This window comes from Callithrix jacchus, chromosome 7 (assembly GCF_049354715.1).
Source record: "Callithrix jacchus isolate 240 chromosome 7, calJac240_pri, whole genome shotgun sequence".
In the NCBI taxonomy this organism is placed as follows: Eukaryota; Metazoa; Chordata; class Mammalia; order Primates; family Cebidae; genus Callithrix; species Callithrix jacchus.
In genome coordinates, this window is record NC_133508.1 from 120,995,182 (window position 1) to 121,016,314 (window position 21,133).

At 37.4% G+C, this 21,133-nt stretch overlaps 1 long non-coding RNA gene across 1 annotated transcript in view; it reads left to right on the plus strand.

Annotated features, from left to right (window-relative positions):
- LOC128928203 (uncharacterized) overlaps positions 1–21,133 on the plus strand; it is a 49,395-nt gene that overhangs the window by 4,277 nt on the left and 23,985 nt on the right. Inside the window, exon 2 of the long non-coding RNA XR_008473007.2 lies at positions 20,579–20,783. This is a non-coding gene — a long non-coding RNA (uncharacterized LOC128928203). The remainder of the gene's footprint in view (positions 1–20,578; positions 20,784–21,133) is intronic.

The window sequence follows — 21,133 nt, forward strand, 5'->3', positions numbered from 1 at the left end:
CTCATCACTTAATGTTTTCATTTTAGCTATGATTTAGACATGGCTTTTCTCCTATATTACTATGATAGACACATGAAAAGCAAAATATAAATGAAATTAATTGGTTATTACTTTGAAAGAAAATATTAAATTATGATCATTCGTCCCATAATATTTGCTTCACTAATGTTAAATGTTGCTGTCTTTCTTAACATACATGTTTTTTTGGTTTCAGTGCTGAATCATAATTATTTTATAATATTTTAATACTTAAATGATGACATTATAAACAGCCAAAACCAGCTTTATGCATCCTCAGGCAATGATGACTATGCCATGACTTCCGCCTTGCTGACAGCAATTATAAGATGTCATATCTTATTGGACATATTTCATTTTCAGAGTTGTTAAAATATAAAAACCAATGTACATTTTCAAATAAGTGAAATAGAATAGTTTAAGAAGTAGTATTTATGGTGAACATAATGAAGAGAGAGCCTCATGGCCTCTCAATGGCATAGGGCACTTTCCGAAGCCCTGTGAGGGGTCCTAGTAGTATACTCACATGGTTATGAAGTTGTAAAAATTTCTGCTTTAAGAAGTTAGAAAAATAAGAGCAAATTAAACTAAAAGTAAAAATAAATAATATAATAAGAAAAAATTCAGTTAATTAGAAAGTAGATAAACTACAGGGAGAAAACAACAAAGTCAATCATTGATTCTTTGAAAAGATTTACAAAAAGACTGATTTTTAAAATGAGAGAAACTACAAATCACTAATATCGAGAATGAAAAATGGAATATCACTCAACAAATATTTTAGAATATAATAAAAGAATACTGTGAAAAACTTTATGCCACAAAATTTGACAACATAGATGAAATGGAAAAAGTCCTTGAAAAATACAACTTATCAAAACTGATGTAGGAATAAATGGAAAGTGTATGTAGCCCTTTATCTACATGGTAGATGGAATCTAACAATTATCCCTATCTCCCACTATTTATGCCTTTATAAAATTCCCTTCCCTCGAGAGTAGGTGGGGCCTTTGACTTTCTTTAATCACAATATGAGGCAAAGGTGATGAGATGTCACTTCTATGATTATGTTACACAAGATTGTAACCTCCTTCTTGCTAGCAGACCGTCCCTATGGACCTCTCCTTTGCTGGCTCTGATAAAGTTGTCCTGTAGAGATGTTTACATGAGAGGGGACTGAAGGCACCTCTAGCCAACAGTCAGCAAGGAAAAGAGTCCGATATTCACAAAGAGGACTGGGTCCCCTCAACAACCAGGTGAGTTTGGAAGCCAGCCTTTCCCCAGTTGTGCCATAGATATGACTCCAGTCCTGACCAGCACCTCAATGGCACCCTTGTGAGAGACCTTGAAGCAGAGAACTCAGCTAAGCCATGCTGGATTCCTGACTCACAGAAAGAATAAGATAATAAATACATGTTGTTTTAAGTTGCTAAATTTGTGCAGCAGAAGGTAAATAATAAAACTTATTTTTTATTTAATTTGCAATACAAAATTTCTCACAAAAAAAACTTCAGGCCCAGAAGACTTAAACAGTTAATTCCATCAAACAATCAAGGAAAAACTAATATTAATCCCACAAAAAAATGTATTTCAGAATGTAGAGGAGAAAGGACTACTTTCCAACTGATTTCATGAGGCAGCATAATATTGAACTCAAGACCTGATAAAGATATTAAAAGAGAAAAAAATAGAGATCAGTATTATTTCTGAAGATGGTTACAAAATTTCTTAAAAATATATTAGCAAATTGAATCCAGAAATACATAAAAAGAAAACTATATAATTATCGAGTGAGTTTATCCCAGGAATGGAAGGTTCAGTCAACATTAGAATATATATCAATGTAATTCACCACATTAACTAACAAATTCCAAAAAGTCTCCATAGAAACAGAAAAAAAATTGATAATATCTATCCATGATAAAAACTCACATCAAGTTAGGAAAAAAAGAAGGCCCGTCATCCTGATAAAGGCATCTATATAAAACCTGTAGCTAATATCATATTTAATACTTAAAGGCTAAGATTGGAAGCAAGTTAAACATTACTGCTTTCACTACTCTTCAGCATTCTATTGGACATCTTAACTAGTACAAGGAAGAAAATACATAAAAGACATTTATTTTGAAAAAATAGTAAAACTGAGATTATTCACAGATGGTATGATTATATACATAGAAAACCCCATGGAATCTACAAAAAAATAACTAATAAGTGAACTTAGGTTACAAAATACAAGGTTAGCATTTAAAAATCAATTTTCTTTTTATACATTAACAGTGAACACTCAGAGCATGAAATATTAAAATCTATAGAAGTTTCAAAAACTGTCAAATACTTTTAAAAATCTGATGAAAATGTGCAAGAGAGCTACAAGAATATAAAACACAGCTGAGAAAACTTAAAGACATAAATAAGTAGAAAGACATACCATATATATGACTCACAAAACTCAGTAGTGTTATAATGCCCCTTCTTTCCAAATTTGTCTATATCTTCAATATAATCTGTCAAAATTTCAGTAAGGATTTTTTAGACAATTGAAAGTTAATTCTAAACCCTATATAAAATGCAACATGCCTAGAATAGCCTAAACAATTCGAAAAAGAGTAAGTCGAAGGACTTACACTACCTGATTTTAAGACTTATTGTAAACCAAAATAATCAACACAATATAGTACTGACATAGGATGTCAAATCAATGAAAAAAATAAGTCAATAAATAGACCCTGATATCAAAGGAAAATTGACTTCATTTTTTAACTGCAGCACTGAGTTAATGGGAAAAAGACTTTTTTTTCTTAAAAACAAACAGTGCTGAACAACTAACTAGATATCTGTATGGAATAATAATAATAAACCTAATGCTATTTCACTCCATATACAAATAATTGTAAATGTGCCATAGACCTAAATAAAAAACTCAGAACTATGAAGTCTCTAAAAGAAAACATAGCACACAAGAGACTGTCTTTGCAAGCTTGGGGTAGGCAAAAATTCTTTAGACAGGATAGAAAGACCTTAACAATGATAAAAACAAAAAACTGGGCCCAGCGCAGTAGTTCACACCTGTAATTCCAGCACCACTTTGGGAGGTGGAAGCAGGTGGATTGCAAAATCAGGAGATCAGATCATCCTGGCCAACATGGTGAAAACCCATCTCTACTAAAAATACAAAAATTAGTCGGGTGTGGTGGTAGGTGCCTGTAATCCCAGCTACTCAGGAGGCTGAGGCAGGAGAATGGCTTGAACCCGGGAGGCAGAGGCTTCAATAAGCCAAGATCATGCCACTGCACTCTAGCCTGGGCAACAGAGCAAGACTCTGTCTCAAAAAAAAAAAAAAAATTGCTATTTATCAAAAGACACCATCATAAAAATAAATAGGCAAACCCCAGACTGGGCAAAATTTTGGAACACATATATTTGAAAAAGGCATGTTAACTGCAATATTTTTTTTAATTCCTACATTTTCAGACTAAAAATACAAACAACCAAATAAAAAGCAAAGACGTGATCACTTCAAAAAAAAAAAAAAGATAAACTAATGACCAATAAGGATATATCAGTGCTCAAGATCAAACCCATAATATGGTACCAAATTAAACCCATAATCTGGCACCACCTCATACTCACTACCATGGATAAAATTTAGATTAAAAACACCAAATGTTAATGAGGAGATAGAGCAACTAGAACTACCCTCACACTGGTGCTAATGTAAAATGGCACAACCACTTGGAAGAACTTCATGGCAGTTTCTCATAAAGTTAAAAACACATTTATCCTTGACACCTGGAATTCCATCCTGGGTATTTATCCGGAGAAAATGAAAATGATCCACAAAACACTGTATTAGCCTGTTAATAGGCCAAAACCCAGCAACAAACAAAATGTCCATCAACAAAACAATGGGTTAACAAATTGTATTACATGTATAAAATGGAATACTTCTTAGTAATAAAAACCAGTGAAGCACAGATTCAAGTAACAACATCAATGAATTTCGAAAATATTAAGATGAGAAAAAGAATCCTGGCCCACAAATATACTGCATGTTTTCATTCATATGGATTCAAATGACTGGTAAAGTTAATCTATGGAGACAAAAAATGGAGACTAAATTCCAGCATGAGGGTAAGGAATCGATTAAGAGGCATGAGAGAACTTTCAGGGTGGTGGAAAATTTTTGTTTTCTTTAGTGGGTATAATGTTTATAAGGTTGGAAAATATCATTAGAATGCATCAAATGAATATATAAGATGCATGTATTTCACTATATGTTAATTACATGCCAATTAAAAATTTTTTAAATTGCAATCCAATGAATATGTATTATAAATCTACTATTTAGAAAGTACTATGTTATACTGTGAAATGCCACATTGTTTAAATTGGGAGAAGACTAGATAAACCCACACATTTAGCCAGGTAGCCCCATATCTGCCAGCACTGGTTACAGAGATTTTAACAAAACAATTAAGTATATATTCATAACTAGTACACAATTAGTACATATTTTTGCTTTTAAAACTCAGTGGAAAACACAAGGAGACTTATCCCTACAGAATAAATGTAAACATCTGACAAAACATTAGTGCTCTGAAATGCAAAGCCAGTCGATTCTCTCAGCTAGAAAGTATCAGAAGGAAATACAAGGTGATTCAACAGAAGGAGGGTAAGGTTAATCACAAAAAGGCCCTTTGTCTAGGATACCCTGTGACCCCTCCTAGTCATAAAGTGACTGGCTTTATAATTGTTGTCACTCATTGCTCCCAGCAAGTGTTCCATCCCAAAGACCATGACCTTATCCAATTAGCACTCACTTTGCAAGTAAAATAGTGGGAGAACCTATTCAACATACTTTCAAAACACTGTGCTAGGTCATCTCATTTGATTTTCACTGATTCAGTTATTGCAATGAGGGGGAAAATCTCTTTTTAGACCTAATTCGGCATTGATTAAGTTATCCTTATCAGTTTTTATGTGTATTTTTGTGGATTTTTTGCTGCTACTTATAGATTTAAATATTTTGTTTTAAAATGGAATTAATTTAACTATTTTCTGAGATCAAACCTAGAATGATCATTATCAGACTATCTCTGCATTTGTTAAAGCATCTTTGCCACCACTCATTCACTCTTCTAGAAGCTTTCTGTGGTGAAGAAAATATTGTAAACCATTTTGTAACCCACCTGGGAAACTATTGAGGTATATCACTTGGTATACAATAAGCAGGTGTTCAAAAAACACTTGTTGAATGAATGAATGAACAAATGTCATGGTCATAAAGAGCTAACATTTTATAATGTCCTGCTCCAAATGGTTCAAAATAGCATTATGATAGTATGGTTCAAAATAGTGTTATAATTATATATAGGATCATGGGTGTTGAGGTCAGTCTCAAAAGTCTGAGTCTTGGATTCTATCCTTATCATTTTTGAGATTTTGGGCAAGTTTCTTAACTTTTCTAAGCCTCAGTCTTGTCATTTATAAAGCAAGGATAAAACTATTTGCACCTAATATAATTATAGTAAAAATAATGTGCACAAAGCATTTTGCAGCTGACCTATGACAATCTCTCAAGTACTTCTTGCTATTAAATTTTTTCCACAATTTTAAAATTATATTATTGTTACTGTATAAAAGCTAAGAAGACAAATTCTGGAGCTAGACCTCTGCTCTTTAGTTTTCAGATAAAGATGACAGTGATGATACTGTCTATTGCATAGTGTGTTATGAGAATCAAATAAGTTAACAGGTGATGTGCCTAGAATAACAAATACAAGAGGCTTAATGATTCATTTGGTGGCGGTAATGGTAAAAGATCCAACAGGGTAAATGTGATTTTAGTGTTATATGGGTTTGAATCTCAGCTCTGTCCCTTACTTAGTATGTGATCTTGTATAAGTTAATTAACCATTCTGTACCTCAGTTTCCCCATCTGGAAAGAGGAAATAATAGCACTCATCACATAAAGTTATAGCTAGGATCCAATGAAAGCATACATGTATAGCACTTAGATTAGCACCCAGGACACAGTAAGTATGTAATGAATGTTAACTATTATTGTTGCTATGGTATGGTTATTATCATCGTATCTGCCAAAGGAATTCATATTTATAGCCTGAAAATATTGACAGATAAAAGCCCTGTTTATAATGAACACAGAGAGAAGATTCTCAAATTGCATTCCTTCAGTTCAAAAACTTAATGCTTCACTGTTTCAAGGTCCTAATTTTCTGAACTTCTCTTTCAATTTTCTATCCATCTAGATAGTTCAAAATCTTCTACCATCAAAGGCAACCCTTCCTCATTAGCTTTGGAGGCCATTTTCTCACCAATTTAGTTATTCCTTTAAAACTAAAAATATAATAATTGCAAATCTTATCCCATGAAGATCAAAATCTGTGAGTCCTGTTCCCGAAATTGCCAATAAATTGGATTCCTTGGTGAAATCATCACTTTTCTGAGTTGTGCACACTCTTTCTCAAAAAATATGTCCACAAGCTAACTTGCAAACTTATACACACTTAATATACAGAAACCAGCTTAGGGCACTGAACAAATATTCTATGTTGATTGTAATTGCCACCACTAAAATTGCAGGAAACTGCATCAAAGATGTAGCTATAGCTGATCCTCAGCATTACTGGCCAAAGCTGGTCATTATAAATCCATGCTCCCTTGACACTCAGCCCAATGTGTAAGTGTTCTTCAATAGCCACAAAAAATATATATAATTAAAATACCCCAAAGCTGAGCTAGAAGAGATATTAGAGGTCATCTGGATCCGTTCCTTATACGAACAGAAAATAAGAATAAGATGTGCTAAACAACTTTGCCAAGGCCACAAATTTATTCAAGCAATTTTAGCAGTGAAATAATCAAAATATAATAATAATACCTTACATGCAAAAGCCCTTTATAGTTTAGAGAGCACTTTCAGGCATATTATCTTATTTGACCCTCATGGCAACTTAATAGGGTAGAAAGAGAGTAAGCATCATCATCTGCATTTTACAGGTAAGGAAATGGGCTTAGACAAGTGAAACGATTTGACCAAGGTAACACAGTTTGTATGTGGCAGAGTAGAAATCAGAAACCACTTCCCTCCAGATTCTCATGCCTTACTTTTCTTCTGAGATTATCAAGTCATCTGACAGTAAAAAAGTTATTTTTCAAGTGTGTGGCTTTATTATTTGCTTTGTGGTAAGAAGAATGTAGACTATTTCCTGTGCATTTTTCTAGTATTGTAGAGACATAAGGATCTGTGAACCTTTATCTACACCATCCTCCTGCATCAAAGCAGGATTTCACATAAATCATATAGGGCAGACCAGGCATCTATGTGAAGACAAGATATTTTTCAAAATTCTAGGAAATGTGGTTTTAGCCAATATCATCCACAATGTATTTTTAACATTAACCAGATTGGCAAGTCTTTTGTGTTTTACCTAGTCCTTCATGGAATTAATAGGAAACTAAGATTTCTTTTATTAATTCAGAATAATTCTACTATTCTAAAAGTGATGATTATGTTTAAGTGTCACTATGTACTTTATTTAAAATATCAAAAATAATTTAGTGGCTTAAATACCTATAAAAGGCCCTGATTAATATAATCCCATTAGTGAAGCTCATCTCCCAGACTACCATGATTGGTTTAACAGCAGGCACATAATCTAGTTTGGGCTAATGAGTCAACAGGAGATGCTGTCTAGGGATTCTGGAAAAGGAGAGATATTTTCACTTCCTGATGGGTATAAATGAAAAGGCATTTTGCCTCAGGAGATGTTCAAAGCCATTTCAAGTCTGCCAGCTTTGGACTAAGGTCAATATTGGAAGTTAAGGGGATAAACAAAATGAAATAGGTGTTTGGTGAAATGGTTGATCCATTGTATAGTATGATCCATTTGTTTAGTACGTTCCACTTACTCACTTTTAACTTACTTGAGCCAATAAATGCCTTTAACTTCTTTAGCCACTTGATACAAAGTTCCAGGTATGCAGGGCATGCCATTTGTGTGTGTGTGTATGAGTATACTTAGCAAGCAGTGAGTTCTGGCCATTTCATGAAGCAGAGAAGAGAATGAGGCCTTTTCTCTGTCCCCGGAGACCACTGACATGTGGCAATGCCTAGCAATATATCCTGTGACCTGCCTAAAAAGAGATAGCCAATGATACACTGGCAGGACCCAAGGGGAAATGGGATTGTTGCCCACCTCTCTAAGGGGTAGTCTCCCTTCACTTGCCCCATAGTCCTATAACATAAAACACATAGAAAACCCCAGATTTGATCCTAAGGCCTTTAGACTAGATAGACCAGGCTACCAAAACCCGACCTAAAGCCAGAAAAACCTCTGCTGCTCATGCTCATCAGCCATTGCTGCCTACGGATGAGATGTGCCCCCAAGTTGAATAACTATTCCTTTATAGCAATGGGAAGGCCACTATCATCCAGTGATGACCTCTCCATGGCAATGCCACTCACCTAAATAACTGCTGACTCTAGCTCCAGCCGCACTCTAGTCCTTAATGACAAGAAGATAAACTATGAGAGAGAGATCCAAGATGGCTGATCGTTAGCAGCTCGGGATTGTGGCTCCCAGTGAAAGCGCAGAAAACGAGAGGACGCCACACTTTTAGAAGAATTTTTGTTGCTCACGGACCAGGAGATTCCCAGCGAAAGAGCCCCATGGGTCACCACCGTGGCTCTTGTGGCCGGTGCGGCAGTTTTGCTGGTGCCTTGGTGCGGCGGTTCTTGGTGCAGAGTAAATAGGACTGATTCCCCTTTTGGCCGACATTTGGAGCTCCGGGAAGGCAGAGTTGCCTATTAAGGAAGCCAGACCGGAGATTCCCGGGCAGAAAAGCACCATCAATCTTAACGCCACTGTTTTAGCCGCTGCAGTGTGTTGCTCAGATTCCAATGCTGGGAATCAATAAATTGGACATCCACTCAGAAATGTAACTAGAAAGGTGGTAATTACAAAGATGACAGATGGACAAATTTATAATGAAGGGAAGAAACCAGCCTAAAAAGGCTGAGAATACCCAGAATCAGAATGCCTCTCCCTCTACAGGGGATTACAGTTCCTCATCAGCGGCGGAAAAAGGCCTAATGGAGAATGACTGTGTTCCATTAACAGAAATAGGCTTCAAAAGGTGGATGATGAGAAACTTCTGGGAGTTACCTATCAGACTCACAGCAGATCTCTCAGCAGAAACCCTACAAGCCAGAAGAGAGTGGGGGCCGATATTTAACATCCTTAAAGAAAGAACTTTCAGCCCAGGATTTCATATCCAGCCAAACTAAGCTTCACAAGTGAAGGAAAAATAAAATCTTTTGTGAACAAGCAAGTACTCAGAGATTTCATCACCACCAGGCCTGCTCTACAAGAGCTTCTGAAAGAAGCATTACACACAGAAAGGAACAACCAGTATTAGCCTTTCTAAAAATATACCAAAAAGTAAAGAGCATCAACATAATGAAGAATTTACATCAACTAATGGGCAAAATAGCCAGCTAACATCAAATGGTAGTAATCCTAAATTTAAATTGACTAAATCCCCCAATCAAAAGATACAACCAAAACCCATCAGTATGTTGCATCCAGACCCATCTTACATGCAAGGATCAAAACAAAGGGATGTGCCCCAAAACCTAAAATCCAATAAAATAAAAAAAAAAAAAAAAAAAACAAAGGGATGGAGAAAGATTTGCCAACCAAATGGAGAGCAAAAATAAATGAATAAATAAATAAATAAAAAGCAGAGGTTGCAATTCTCGCCTCTGATGGAATGGATTTTAAAGCAACAAAGATCAAAAGAGGACGTAATGGTAAAAGGATCAACGCAACAAGAAGAGCTGACAATCCTGGATGTGTACACACCCAATACAGGATACATAAGACTTGTAAAGAGACTTGGACTCCCACACAGTAGTAGTGGGAGATTTCATCATCAATATTAGATCAACAAGATAGAAAATCAGTAAGGATATCCAGGACTTGAACTCAGATCTGGAACAAGTAAACTTAATAAACATGTATAGACCTCTCCATTTTAAATACACATAATATACACTCTTATAAGTACCGCATCACACCTACTGACAGGTTTAAATGAAATATTGGTTGGCCATTATTAAGTACAATTGATGGTATAAGGGAGGTTTTCAATACCCATTTTTAGACTGCATTCTAACCTGGGCAATTAAGTAACACTCCCGTTCTCTCTCCCTCTTCCTCTTTTTTCCTCTTCATTTCTTTTTTTTTTTTTCTTTGTTTCTCTCTTTCTTTCTTATTAAAAAATAAAAGAAGAAGAAGAAGAAGAAGGTAAACTATGATGCCCAGAGTGATCAGCTGACTGGTCCTGAGTCAGAGCCTTAGGTTCATAATCTCAGGGGCTACATACAGCTATAAAAACCAAATCTGGGCCATTTAGCTAGCTTCTTACCCTATTCTAAGCCCCTTTCTTCTTTCGGTAGGTATCAGTACCCAAGAAACTTCTGTCATCAAGTTAGGCATTGCAAGAAAGTTGTGCTTTTCATTATCTGTTGCCCACATTTACTTTTGTTTCCAGGTCTTTGTTAGTCAGACCCCCACCATGACCCATGTTCAGGAAAACCCAGGCTTTGCCTTGATCCTAGCTAGCTGCTGCCAGTATTATTTACCTTGCCTGATGAGTCCTGGATTCTTCCTGTCCTGATGCCTTATTTATTGCTGAACGGAACTTATGGGAAGTTCCGTTCAGCAATAAATCTGAAGAGTTGGCCACATATTGCAAATACGATTATACAAATAATATGAAATCTCAGTTTTATGTTCTCATCTCTCTCCAAACCCAAGGTCAAAGTGTTCCACCAGTATATGGACACCAACAGAAGGCAGGAGATCATCAAGCTTTGCATTTACCCCAAAGGGATCACAGTGTATTTCCTAGAGTCGGCTGTTCTGCTTCTGCCACGAAAACCCCAGTTATCAGTGTGAACGTTATCTGTCTGAGCATATCACCAGCTTCTGATAAAAGGAGATACCCAGGACACCTACAAACTCATCGGTATCTAGTGATGAGTAAAAGGAGACCTTTCTAGTTTACCAACATACAGCTCTCACTGAACATCTCATCTAATCACTCAAACCAAGGAGACATGGGCTATTTGATGAATGCCAACATGCTATGTCTAGCCGGTATCCCATAAGCCAGAGCCTTCGTCAACTACCTAAGGCCACCACCTCCAGGTTAACTCTAAGTTATGGGTACAGTCATATACCACATAATGGCATTCAGTCAATGGCAGACCACATATAGGACAGTAGTCCCGTAAAAAAATAATGGAACTGAACATTTTCTATTGCCTAGTGACAGAATGTCACAGCAAAACACATTTCCTCTTCTATGTTTGAATATGTATAGATACACAAGTACCAGTGCGTTACTGTTATCTACAGTATGCTGTACAGGTTTGTAGCCTAGGAGCAACTGGCCTTGGAGCAATAGGCTCTACCATTAGCCTCGCTGTGTAGCAGGCTATACCATCTAGGTTTGTGTACATTATATATAGGGTACATCACAAATATACTATGTCTGTGATGAAATCCCCTAATCATGCATTTCTCAGAGTATATCTCCATCTTTTAGTGACACATGACTGTATTTGAAAACTCTGAGGTGGAGAACTGGAACTTAATCTGTCAACCAAAAAGTGTGGGGAGGGGTTTTTGCCTATGGTATCATCAGCTTTAGTGTAAGTGGGCTCAGGGCAATTAAAACCATCCCATCACCACAGAGTTCACAGGTCACTGTCTTCCATCCACTTATTCTCCATTGTTTTGTATATTTTTTTCCAATAATTTATGTAGTTGGTTTGGACCATAAACCATTGCTGCATCCTAGGGAAGAAAGACCTTATTTATCTCTATCCCAAACTTTACTCATTCCCCAGTATGATGACATGGGGCTGAGGAAGGTTAGCACTGGGAACTATGTTTTCAATCAAGTTTATATTCTTCTGGAAACCTGACCCCTCCAAATCCCATGTGGCTTCTTAGCTTGTCCCATTGTAGGCTATTAGATGCAAAAGGTGAGATTGTTCTGGAATTCCAGAGGAGAAGAGAAGGCCATCATTTTTTTGTTTTTTTAGCACCTTTCCATTTCACAAGCATCAGGTACTCCAAAAGTACCTGATTAAGGCCCAATTTTGGAAACTAAAATATGAGAGGGACTTCATCTACTTCACCTACACCAACCTGCCCAGCCACCCTTGTTTAACAAAAAGATTTTCTGCTTTCAGGGACTGTCATGCTACAGAATATTCAACTGCAGCTCCTAGAACATTTCCAACCTTGTATTAGGTTGGTGCAAAAGTAACTGTGGGTTTTGCCATTAAAAGTAATGGCATTAGAAAAACTGGCTAAAATTCTCCAAGTTTTGATATACTGGTATATTGCTCACTGTCCTCTAACAGTTAACTAATTAACCAGAGAATTGAAGACTAACTCCATTTCTAAATTCCTGCAGATAGCCATCCTGGACCACATCCTTGGTTTATATAACTTACTACACTTCTCAAATCACAACATTCCCTGCAACAGCAACAATGGCTTACAGCCATATGACCTTCTCCCTCTTGTATTTCTTTCAATAGGAAATAAGATGTCCTCAGAAAGACCTCTAGGAAACCCATTGGTAAGCTGAGGAATAAAATCATCTTTTAATGAAGTTTCTGAGTATGAGGTTTCATGAAAGATAGTCTGGCTTTCCTCTAAGCCCATACATAGCTCTTGAGCCTCAGACAGATGCTGGAGAGGGATATGCATAGTTTTCCATCAGTGCTTTTGGTCTCCCAAGTTCAGTGTTCTTCTTCCCCCAAAACATCTCCCCCATAATCTGCCCATCAAGAAAACTGGATTACTAAGGAAGTGCTAGATTCATGTAGATTTCATGACCAGTTTAATAGTTGGTCCATTAGAAAGAGCATAGCCCAGGGAGCTAGACTTAGAAATTTGACTTGCATTTTCACATACTTTCTCAGGGCTTATTCTGAATAAACCAGGGAAACCCCAGCCCACTGATACTTGAGAGCTAGCTCAGTACATTTAATAATGACACTATTTTGCCTCTTATTTGCCCTAAACATGTTCTAGCTTATTTCTATAACATATGAAAGATAGTCACAACTGTTATTCAGTATGTTCCCTAAAATTGAAAACCTAGTTGCAATATGATTTTTAAGTGTTTTCACCAGGGTTTTGTATTTCATAACTGATAGTGTCCAGTTAGAAAAGTAGATTTCTCTTTAGGGAAAATTTTCTCAATTTGGAACTTGAATCAAGTTACTGCTTACCAGTTCATAAAATCCATGGCTACTTTTCCAGTAGCAACTACATGGATGCTTAGAGGAGCAGAATAGATACCAAATGTTTAGGATTTAAGGCATTGGCAATGAAACATATATAAATAACTGTATTATTATACATTTATTTTGAATGAATCATAAATTCTCGCCAACACTTTGAGGTCAGAGAAGCCTGGCATTAATTAATAAATCAGAACTTATTCTTTCCCTTCTTCCAATAAGTTTCTAGCAAACAACATACTTGCTGATGTTTTGGAGACCTCAGTTATTAGGAAGAATTCTTAGGAGGAGATGTGGGCTATAACGCCAAAGTGTCTATTGATAGTTCCCATAGTATTTCCAGCAAGAAATAATATCACATGTTCAAAAATGAAAACGGAATATCCTGTTATTTCAGTTGACCAGACTCAAATCGTTACAGGACATTTACTGTATGGCATTTTGTAGGCCGCAAAATGAAGGCCCATACTGTTTCTACTCTGAAGAGAATTTCAAATCAGGAAAATAGTAAATTTCTATAAGATAGAACACTGTAAATGTTTGAAAAGATGGAATCACTTCCATTTGGGATCAACATAAAAGGTTTTAGGCTTTATGGAGATGGAGGCTTCAGATCAGAACTTGAGAAATTAGGTAAGAATTCCAAAAGAAGTGCTCTGGGAAGGGTTTAAATCAATCAATGAAGAATAAGAACAATCACTGATTTATTAACAACTGAATTAATACATTCCTGAATGAGAGAATAATACATTGTTGTTAAATATGTGATGTTTAGTTTTGAAGGATGTTGTCTTCAATAAAAACACTTGATGTTAACCTCTGACAAAGTACCGCTGTAACTGAAGCCATGTATTAGTGGTTTAAATTAAGAAACAGCTGTGATATTAAAATTAGACACTCTTGAATAAACCAACAAGCTATATCATAGACTTCCCAGAGACAGAGGACATTTTACATAGTTCAGCACATACAGGAGTAGAATTCTATATATTTATCAATTTGATATGCATTCAATAGGTATTGACTGTTTACTTAGTATTGTACTAATTACTATGAAGACTAATTACTATGAAGTAAGGAAATAGTCCCTTCCTGATGGATTGCCCAATATTTAATAGGTGAAATAAGATACATGAAAATAAAATAGGAGAACATTTCTGGACAAAATAGGATAAACTAAGAAATGCAAAGGCTACCTATGGTTTTTATCTCCCAGGGGTCTCAAAGTATATCATAATTATCTGGCAGAGAGTATTATTCTGTAAACCAAGAGTATCTGAGATAGGTCTCAATTAATTTAGAAAGTTTATTTTGCCAAGGTTAAGAAAACACCTGTGACGCAGCCTCAGGAGGTCCTGATGACATGTGCCCAAGGTGGTCAGGGCACAACTTGGTTTTACACATTTTAGGGAGACATAAACAAGTCAATATATGTAAGATGTACATTGATTTGGCCCAGAAAGGTAAGACAACTTGAAGAGGGGAGGGGGCTTCCAGGTCATAGGTAGATAAAAGACAAACAGTTGCATTCTTCTGAGTTTCTGAGTCACCTTTCACTGAATACACGATTTACTGGAATAGCCACTTACGCCTTATGCTGGTTTAGTGAAACAATAAGGAAAAGGAAGCAATTAGAAAAGCATTTGTCGGGTGAGCAGAGGGATGACTTTGAGTTCCATCTGTTCTTTGTCCACAGGAATTTCATTTTGGTCAAATTGCAAAGAAGGTATGCAGCTTTTTTATTTTGGTAGCTATCATTTTTAGGAATAGGATAGGAGGCAGATTTGCCCTAAGCAGTTCCCAGCTTGACTTTTCCCTTTGGCTTACTGATTTGGGGGTCCTGAGATTTATTTTTCTTTCATAATTCCTATAAGCATTTTAATGTGGATGCAAAGACACTAAGTGATCCACATAAAACCATATGAGTTGAGTTTTCTCTATGGTTTATTGCTGGCAATATTGGTAGGCCCAGAGTTTCAAGGCCTCAAGATTGTTAAGTACTTGGTAGAATATCTTTATTACTAATTTATTTATTTATTATGAGCCTATACAAAGTTTAGGTTAAAGTGAAGGAGATGTTCTATAAAGAGACTGAAGACACAGATAAATTCGCGTTTCATTTGATAGAGCACAGAGTAAAATTTGGGGTGGTAAAGAAGAAAAGCTGAAAAGTGTATTAGAAACTTAAGGTGCCCAGACACAAATGCTGGAGAATAATAGCTGGGGATGTATATGGGTTACAGAGGATCTGGGCAGCCCCACTGCATCTCTCTTGGCCACAAAGAAGTCAAGTCTTTCTGTATCCCCCAAGATGGGTTCATATATCAACTAAAAAGGAAAGAAAGTTAGCTAGCCCAAAGGTTGTCATAAAGATATGCCAGAAGAGAAAGCAGCAAAGATGGTAAAATCCAAAACCATATGGAAACATGGGGGTCTGGCCACTTAGGGAACATCAGCATGGAGTGATGACAGAGCCTGGAGACCTACTCCAGCCTGGAGAGGCACCAGCAAATAGCCAATGAACTTCCAGGTGATGCCAGAAAACTATAGCGATCCCTAGGATTTTTGATGTCACTATGAGGTGAAAAGTAAAGAACAGCAAATCATGATTAACTAAGTTTAAATGTGAAATGGCTGAGATAACATGAAGTAACTGTGGTGATCTAGAATTAACTAGGAAATTTCCCAACATCAGAAAGCATAGAAAACCTGACATAGAAGCTATGTTCTATACAGAAAAGTAAAGCTATGTTTTATGGCTGTCTGTTATTGTGGACTGAAAATATCATAGCTGCTATATAATTTTATTTGGTAGATTATGGAGTGCTATGGAAACATTTAAGCAGACGAATATCATAATCAGATCTGTGGACCATGAGGATGTGCATGGGAGGCAGAGAGGAAACAGATGGTGGAAGCCAGCAAGATGGCAGCCTATGGTGGCCTAGCTCAGTGCTCCTCAGATTTTAATGGACTGATGAATCATCTGCGGGCCTTATTAAAAGGCGAAGTGCGATTTGTCCTGAGGATGAGAGAGTCATTGAATTACAGCCGACTCCCAAGTGAGGCTAATCCTCTAGTCCATGGAGAATGTTTTAAGTAGCAAGGGTCTAGGTGGCAGGTGACTTAGCCTGAACCAGGCAGTAACAATGGAAAAGCAGGGAAGACACGGCTGAGAAGCATCAGGAAGTAAAAATGACAAGACTCAGTGACTGCTCGGAATAAGAGAAACTATTCATGACTCCAAGATTTTTAGGCTTTGACAACTAAGAGTATCATGGTACCATTAACCGAGTCCTCAGAAATAAAGATTATGCAGAAATACCACAAAAGCCCTTACACATATTCATTTCTACCCTGTTGTAGAAAAACACCCTACTGTGTAAGGTTGCCTTTTTCTTTTCTCTCTCTCTCTCCTTGCCCACTCAAGCAGAGTTCTTTGTAGAACACTGACTGCCTGTTTTTCAGCCCTTTGATAATACTGCTTAGCACATGGGCCCCACACCACAGGAAGCAATTTGAGATTGGGATACATTCCTCTTTGCAGAGTAGGTTTTGGCTTCTTTGTTTTCATTGCACATTGTTAATAATTTGTCCCTGAACAAACTGAAAATATGCCATTAGAGAGATTAACAGATATGGAACTCCAAAGAACTTAAAAGTACTTTACTGCAGCTTGAGAATTACAAAGTGAGTCGTTCCCAAAGTAAAAAGAAAACTATGTCAAACAGGTGTTTTAAGATTCCCCAAGTAATAGTCCAGAGAGGGCCCTGGGACCCAGCAACAGTCTTCATTTGCTGTGTGAATTTGGCTCCCGGTCTGAGAGAAAGAGTGATAAAGAGATCAGGAGAGGCTGCTGCTTCTGCTGATACCCAAGAGTCATCATTACAGGTGAAGCAGCAAGTCAAGAATGGTCCATGCAGTTGCCAAAAACCATTTATGGAGATGAACCATGGGAAATGGCCATGCAATTTCATTTCTCATTTCAGATTCTTATTTAAGTGAGACCAGATTAGACTCAAGCCCCTGTCTGTACTGCCTGAGTGTGTTTGGGGGAGAGGGAGGTGTGATGGGATAAGGAAGGGGGGATGCCTGGTATTGTGCTTCTGTGAACTGGTTTCCTTAATGCATGAAGGTAACGGAACAGTTCATAGCATCCCCAGGAAACCATTCTAAGTGGGCCACGTGCCCAATGGTTTCTATCCCAGTTAAGTAAGTAAATGAAATATGCTAATTAGCACCCTATTAGCTCACAGCAGGGAGTAATCCATGGCATTTTGATTGGAAAGAATTCTGTCATCCAAAAGGCTGGTCTGTAACAGAAGGCAAACTGGCTCAATTTCCTCCCTCCCTTCCTCGTGGCAGTTGTCCAAATGTCTGAGAAGCAGACCTCACAACTGTGTGCAATTCCAAGGGTGTCACTTCACTCCATGAAAGCATCTCCTGGCCTCCACTGAATCTGGCACCATGCTGTACTGTAAGCACGGACTTCTATCATTTAGAAATATGGACCTGAGCTCAAAACACTGAGCAAGTTGGGAAGGATCTTTGATGGGGGAGGGGCAGGTATTATTTCTTTCATTATGAGAATATCCCTACTTTTATTCTCTTGCCCTCCCAGACTCCAAGCTGGAACGTATTTCTTTAACTCAGGTATGCAGGCGTGCTGCCCTGGAGTGGTTCAGCTGAAGCAGTCTTCTTATCAACTGGTAGAGCTTTGAGGTTTTAGTTGGGGAAAGGTCAGCTCATTTAGGTTCACCTCTGCTTGTATTGTTTCAGCTGCAGGGAAATCCCATCTAGCTCCTGTTTCCCTAGCACTATTTCAATGCTAGATTTATATCTTGCCTCTTCTATAGTACTTTGCAGAAAGAAGGGATTGGGGGGCAGTACAGATACTGAAGGAAAAAGCTCAAGACAAGAACAGCATGTTTTCCAATCTGCTTTTTTAAAACATCCACTTTCCAAGAGCTTTGGGGTTTTAAAGGGATTAGACATTATGACACATCTGTCAGGTTGCCAGAGAATTTGTTGAAAATCCCCGTAAGAGTGGGACTTACGCAATGAAGCTTAGTTATATCTTGGGTAGGCTTGTAACACATTTTCTGTTCTTTATACCAAAAGTTACAGGGATCACCTGTGTATTTGCTGGTGGCTGTCTAATAATAAAGATGTGGGTGTGGGGGAAGTCGATTTTTAATGATCTGAATGTTACAGAGGCAAGTTTCCAGTGAGTTTTCTTTCTCATGTTTGGTTTTCCCTTTGCATGATGACCTACTAAAACCAAATTGATTCCAAATGCCTATGGCAATACCTAACAAAAGCCTTGGTTCTCTGCATGCTCTCTTGTTTCCTTTCTAGTAAAAAATCAACTAATATTAAAGTTAAAATATGTCAATAGAATGCATTGGTTATAAGTACATTACTTTTTTTTGGCATTCTAGTTTTGCTTTTACCTATGAAGAGACTATTATCTTGATTAGCTATAAATTCAAAACAAACCTTGAATACCAGCTGTTGTATTCTCAACATTTTAGAATTCAACTTTAAATGAAATCTTACAGAAAGCAAGTCCAAGGAAAACCTCATAGTAATGTTTGTGTTTTATTCCCTACCATCACCAAACGATATTGATGGCAGTACCTGAAGAAATCGTTAGGCACCATATGACACTGATGTCTATTTAGAGTGTTTTTTATTCTGTATTGGAAAGTAAAGCACATTACCTAAATAATTCAAATGGCAAGAAAAAAATTTATCCTTAAAAGCCATCTGTGAATTCACATATGGGCTTCTGGAAGCCAACATCTTGATTCTATATGTGAGTCGGGATGAAAAAACAACAAAAAAAGAATGAAAGAAAGCAAATGGGATCCTGTCTCTAAATATAAAACAATAAATGATTTTCTTCATTCAAAGAGATTTCAAAGAAAGTATTCATGAGAGTGAAGTAGTCAGCTGGACCTCACAGTGGCTTGACCCAGGACTGATCCCAAGAACAGTCACAAAACTTTAAATTAGCCAAGACCCAGAGTCTGTTGACGGAAAATTATGTTCCTGCTCCTTTGCTCTGTAAATCTAAGCACGTTCTATCTGCAATCCAAGCTCTGTAGTTTTGGCAGATCTACCTATCTTGAACTGGAAGACTGTTCAGTGAAGCATTAAAGAAAGGAAAGCAGGAAAGCTAGCAGCTGTGGCAGCCACTGCCATTGCTAGGCAAGTGTTAGTGAGTCTTGGGAGACTCCAGGTTTTGTCCCTTCAGCCCGGCTCCCAGTCCAGTTGGAAAAGTATAACTTTGCTGCTTAGGAAAAGGCTTCATGTCCCTCTTTGCATTTATCAGATACTGTATATCTGCCTTGAACATATAAACTGACGGAAACCGATGAAGTCAGAAGGATAGAGGAATGAGGCCGAAATGCTTTTATGTACTTTGGGGGGGAAGACGTTTCCTGAAAATTCACATGTTCCAAATATCTGTCTTACTTTGAGCTTGGATTTCTGAAGAGAAAACATATAACCTAGCAGTGGGAACAAAAGACAGAAATAACTCTCTCTTGACATTTTTAATTAGATGTGGCTGCAGGGCCACTCAAGATGACAGTTAGCCCCACTGCAACTCCTATTGACGATTACAAGCAAACACTGCCTGCTACCTGATAATTCTACCTGCTCATTATGTGGGAAGATTCAGTTATTCAACAACTGACCTGAATGTTTTCATGAATTGGAAGACCTATTAGAGAAGGGTGGAGGATGACTTTTAAAAAAGAAAAAAACCACATGGTAAAGTTGACAGTTAGGAGCTGTTGAAATTTCAGCAAAAATATTTTTGCAGCATAATGAAGCTTTTCAGGCAGTCAATCTCCCCAGACATTTGCCTTTGCCAACAGTTACAACAATGAGGAAAACTTTAATAGTGGTTGTGGCAATTATTTTTTTAATGCTGACTATAAAAACACCCACTGAGCTGTTTGCAGTCTCTGCCAAGTGGCAAGTGCACACTGAATTTCAGCTAAGAGAAGACTTTAGACTTTAGCCCTAAAGCGATACTTAGAATAGGAATGCGTGTCTTTCTGAATGGAAGAGAGAAGACAAGGAGGTCTGGGGCGGGGAGAACCAGGGAAGCAAGGAAGATGCCAAGAAACAGATGAGGAAACACTTAGACAAGCCCATGCGTTTGCTTGATTTTCTCCTACTTCTTCTCAGTCATCCCAGTGGGATAGCATCAAGTGAAGTCCCGGGGCCTCTCCAGTGATAATGGCAGACATCAGTGCCAGTGCTGACTCTGGCTGGGAAACAACTGACCCTGCGGAATGCCTGTCAATGGAGGAGCAGCACTGTGGGGAGGTATCTAGCTGAGGGATTCAGATGGTGAACCAATTGCCAGAGGTCACACAAGTCACTGCTCAAGGTAAGACTAATTAGTTTGTTCATTCAGTTGTCATTTGCTGAGTGTCCATTATGTGCTAGATGCTGAAGACGCACGGCTTTCATAGGTAATTCAACCACAGTCAAAGCTGCAATGGAATTCATTCAGTAGAAGGAGAAAAAAAAAGCAGTTTCTTGTCTCCATGAAGCTCACAATCCTAGAAATAGTAACAGTCTTTATATTCTTACTTTGCACTTGGACAAAAGCTATTTTGTTATATCCTCATTACTCTCCTTATAAGACTTATTATCCTATACATTTATAGATGAGGAAAATAAGCCTTGACCTTGCCCAAAGTCATACAGCTAGTAAGCAGCAGCATCAAAACTTAA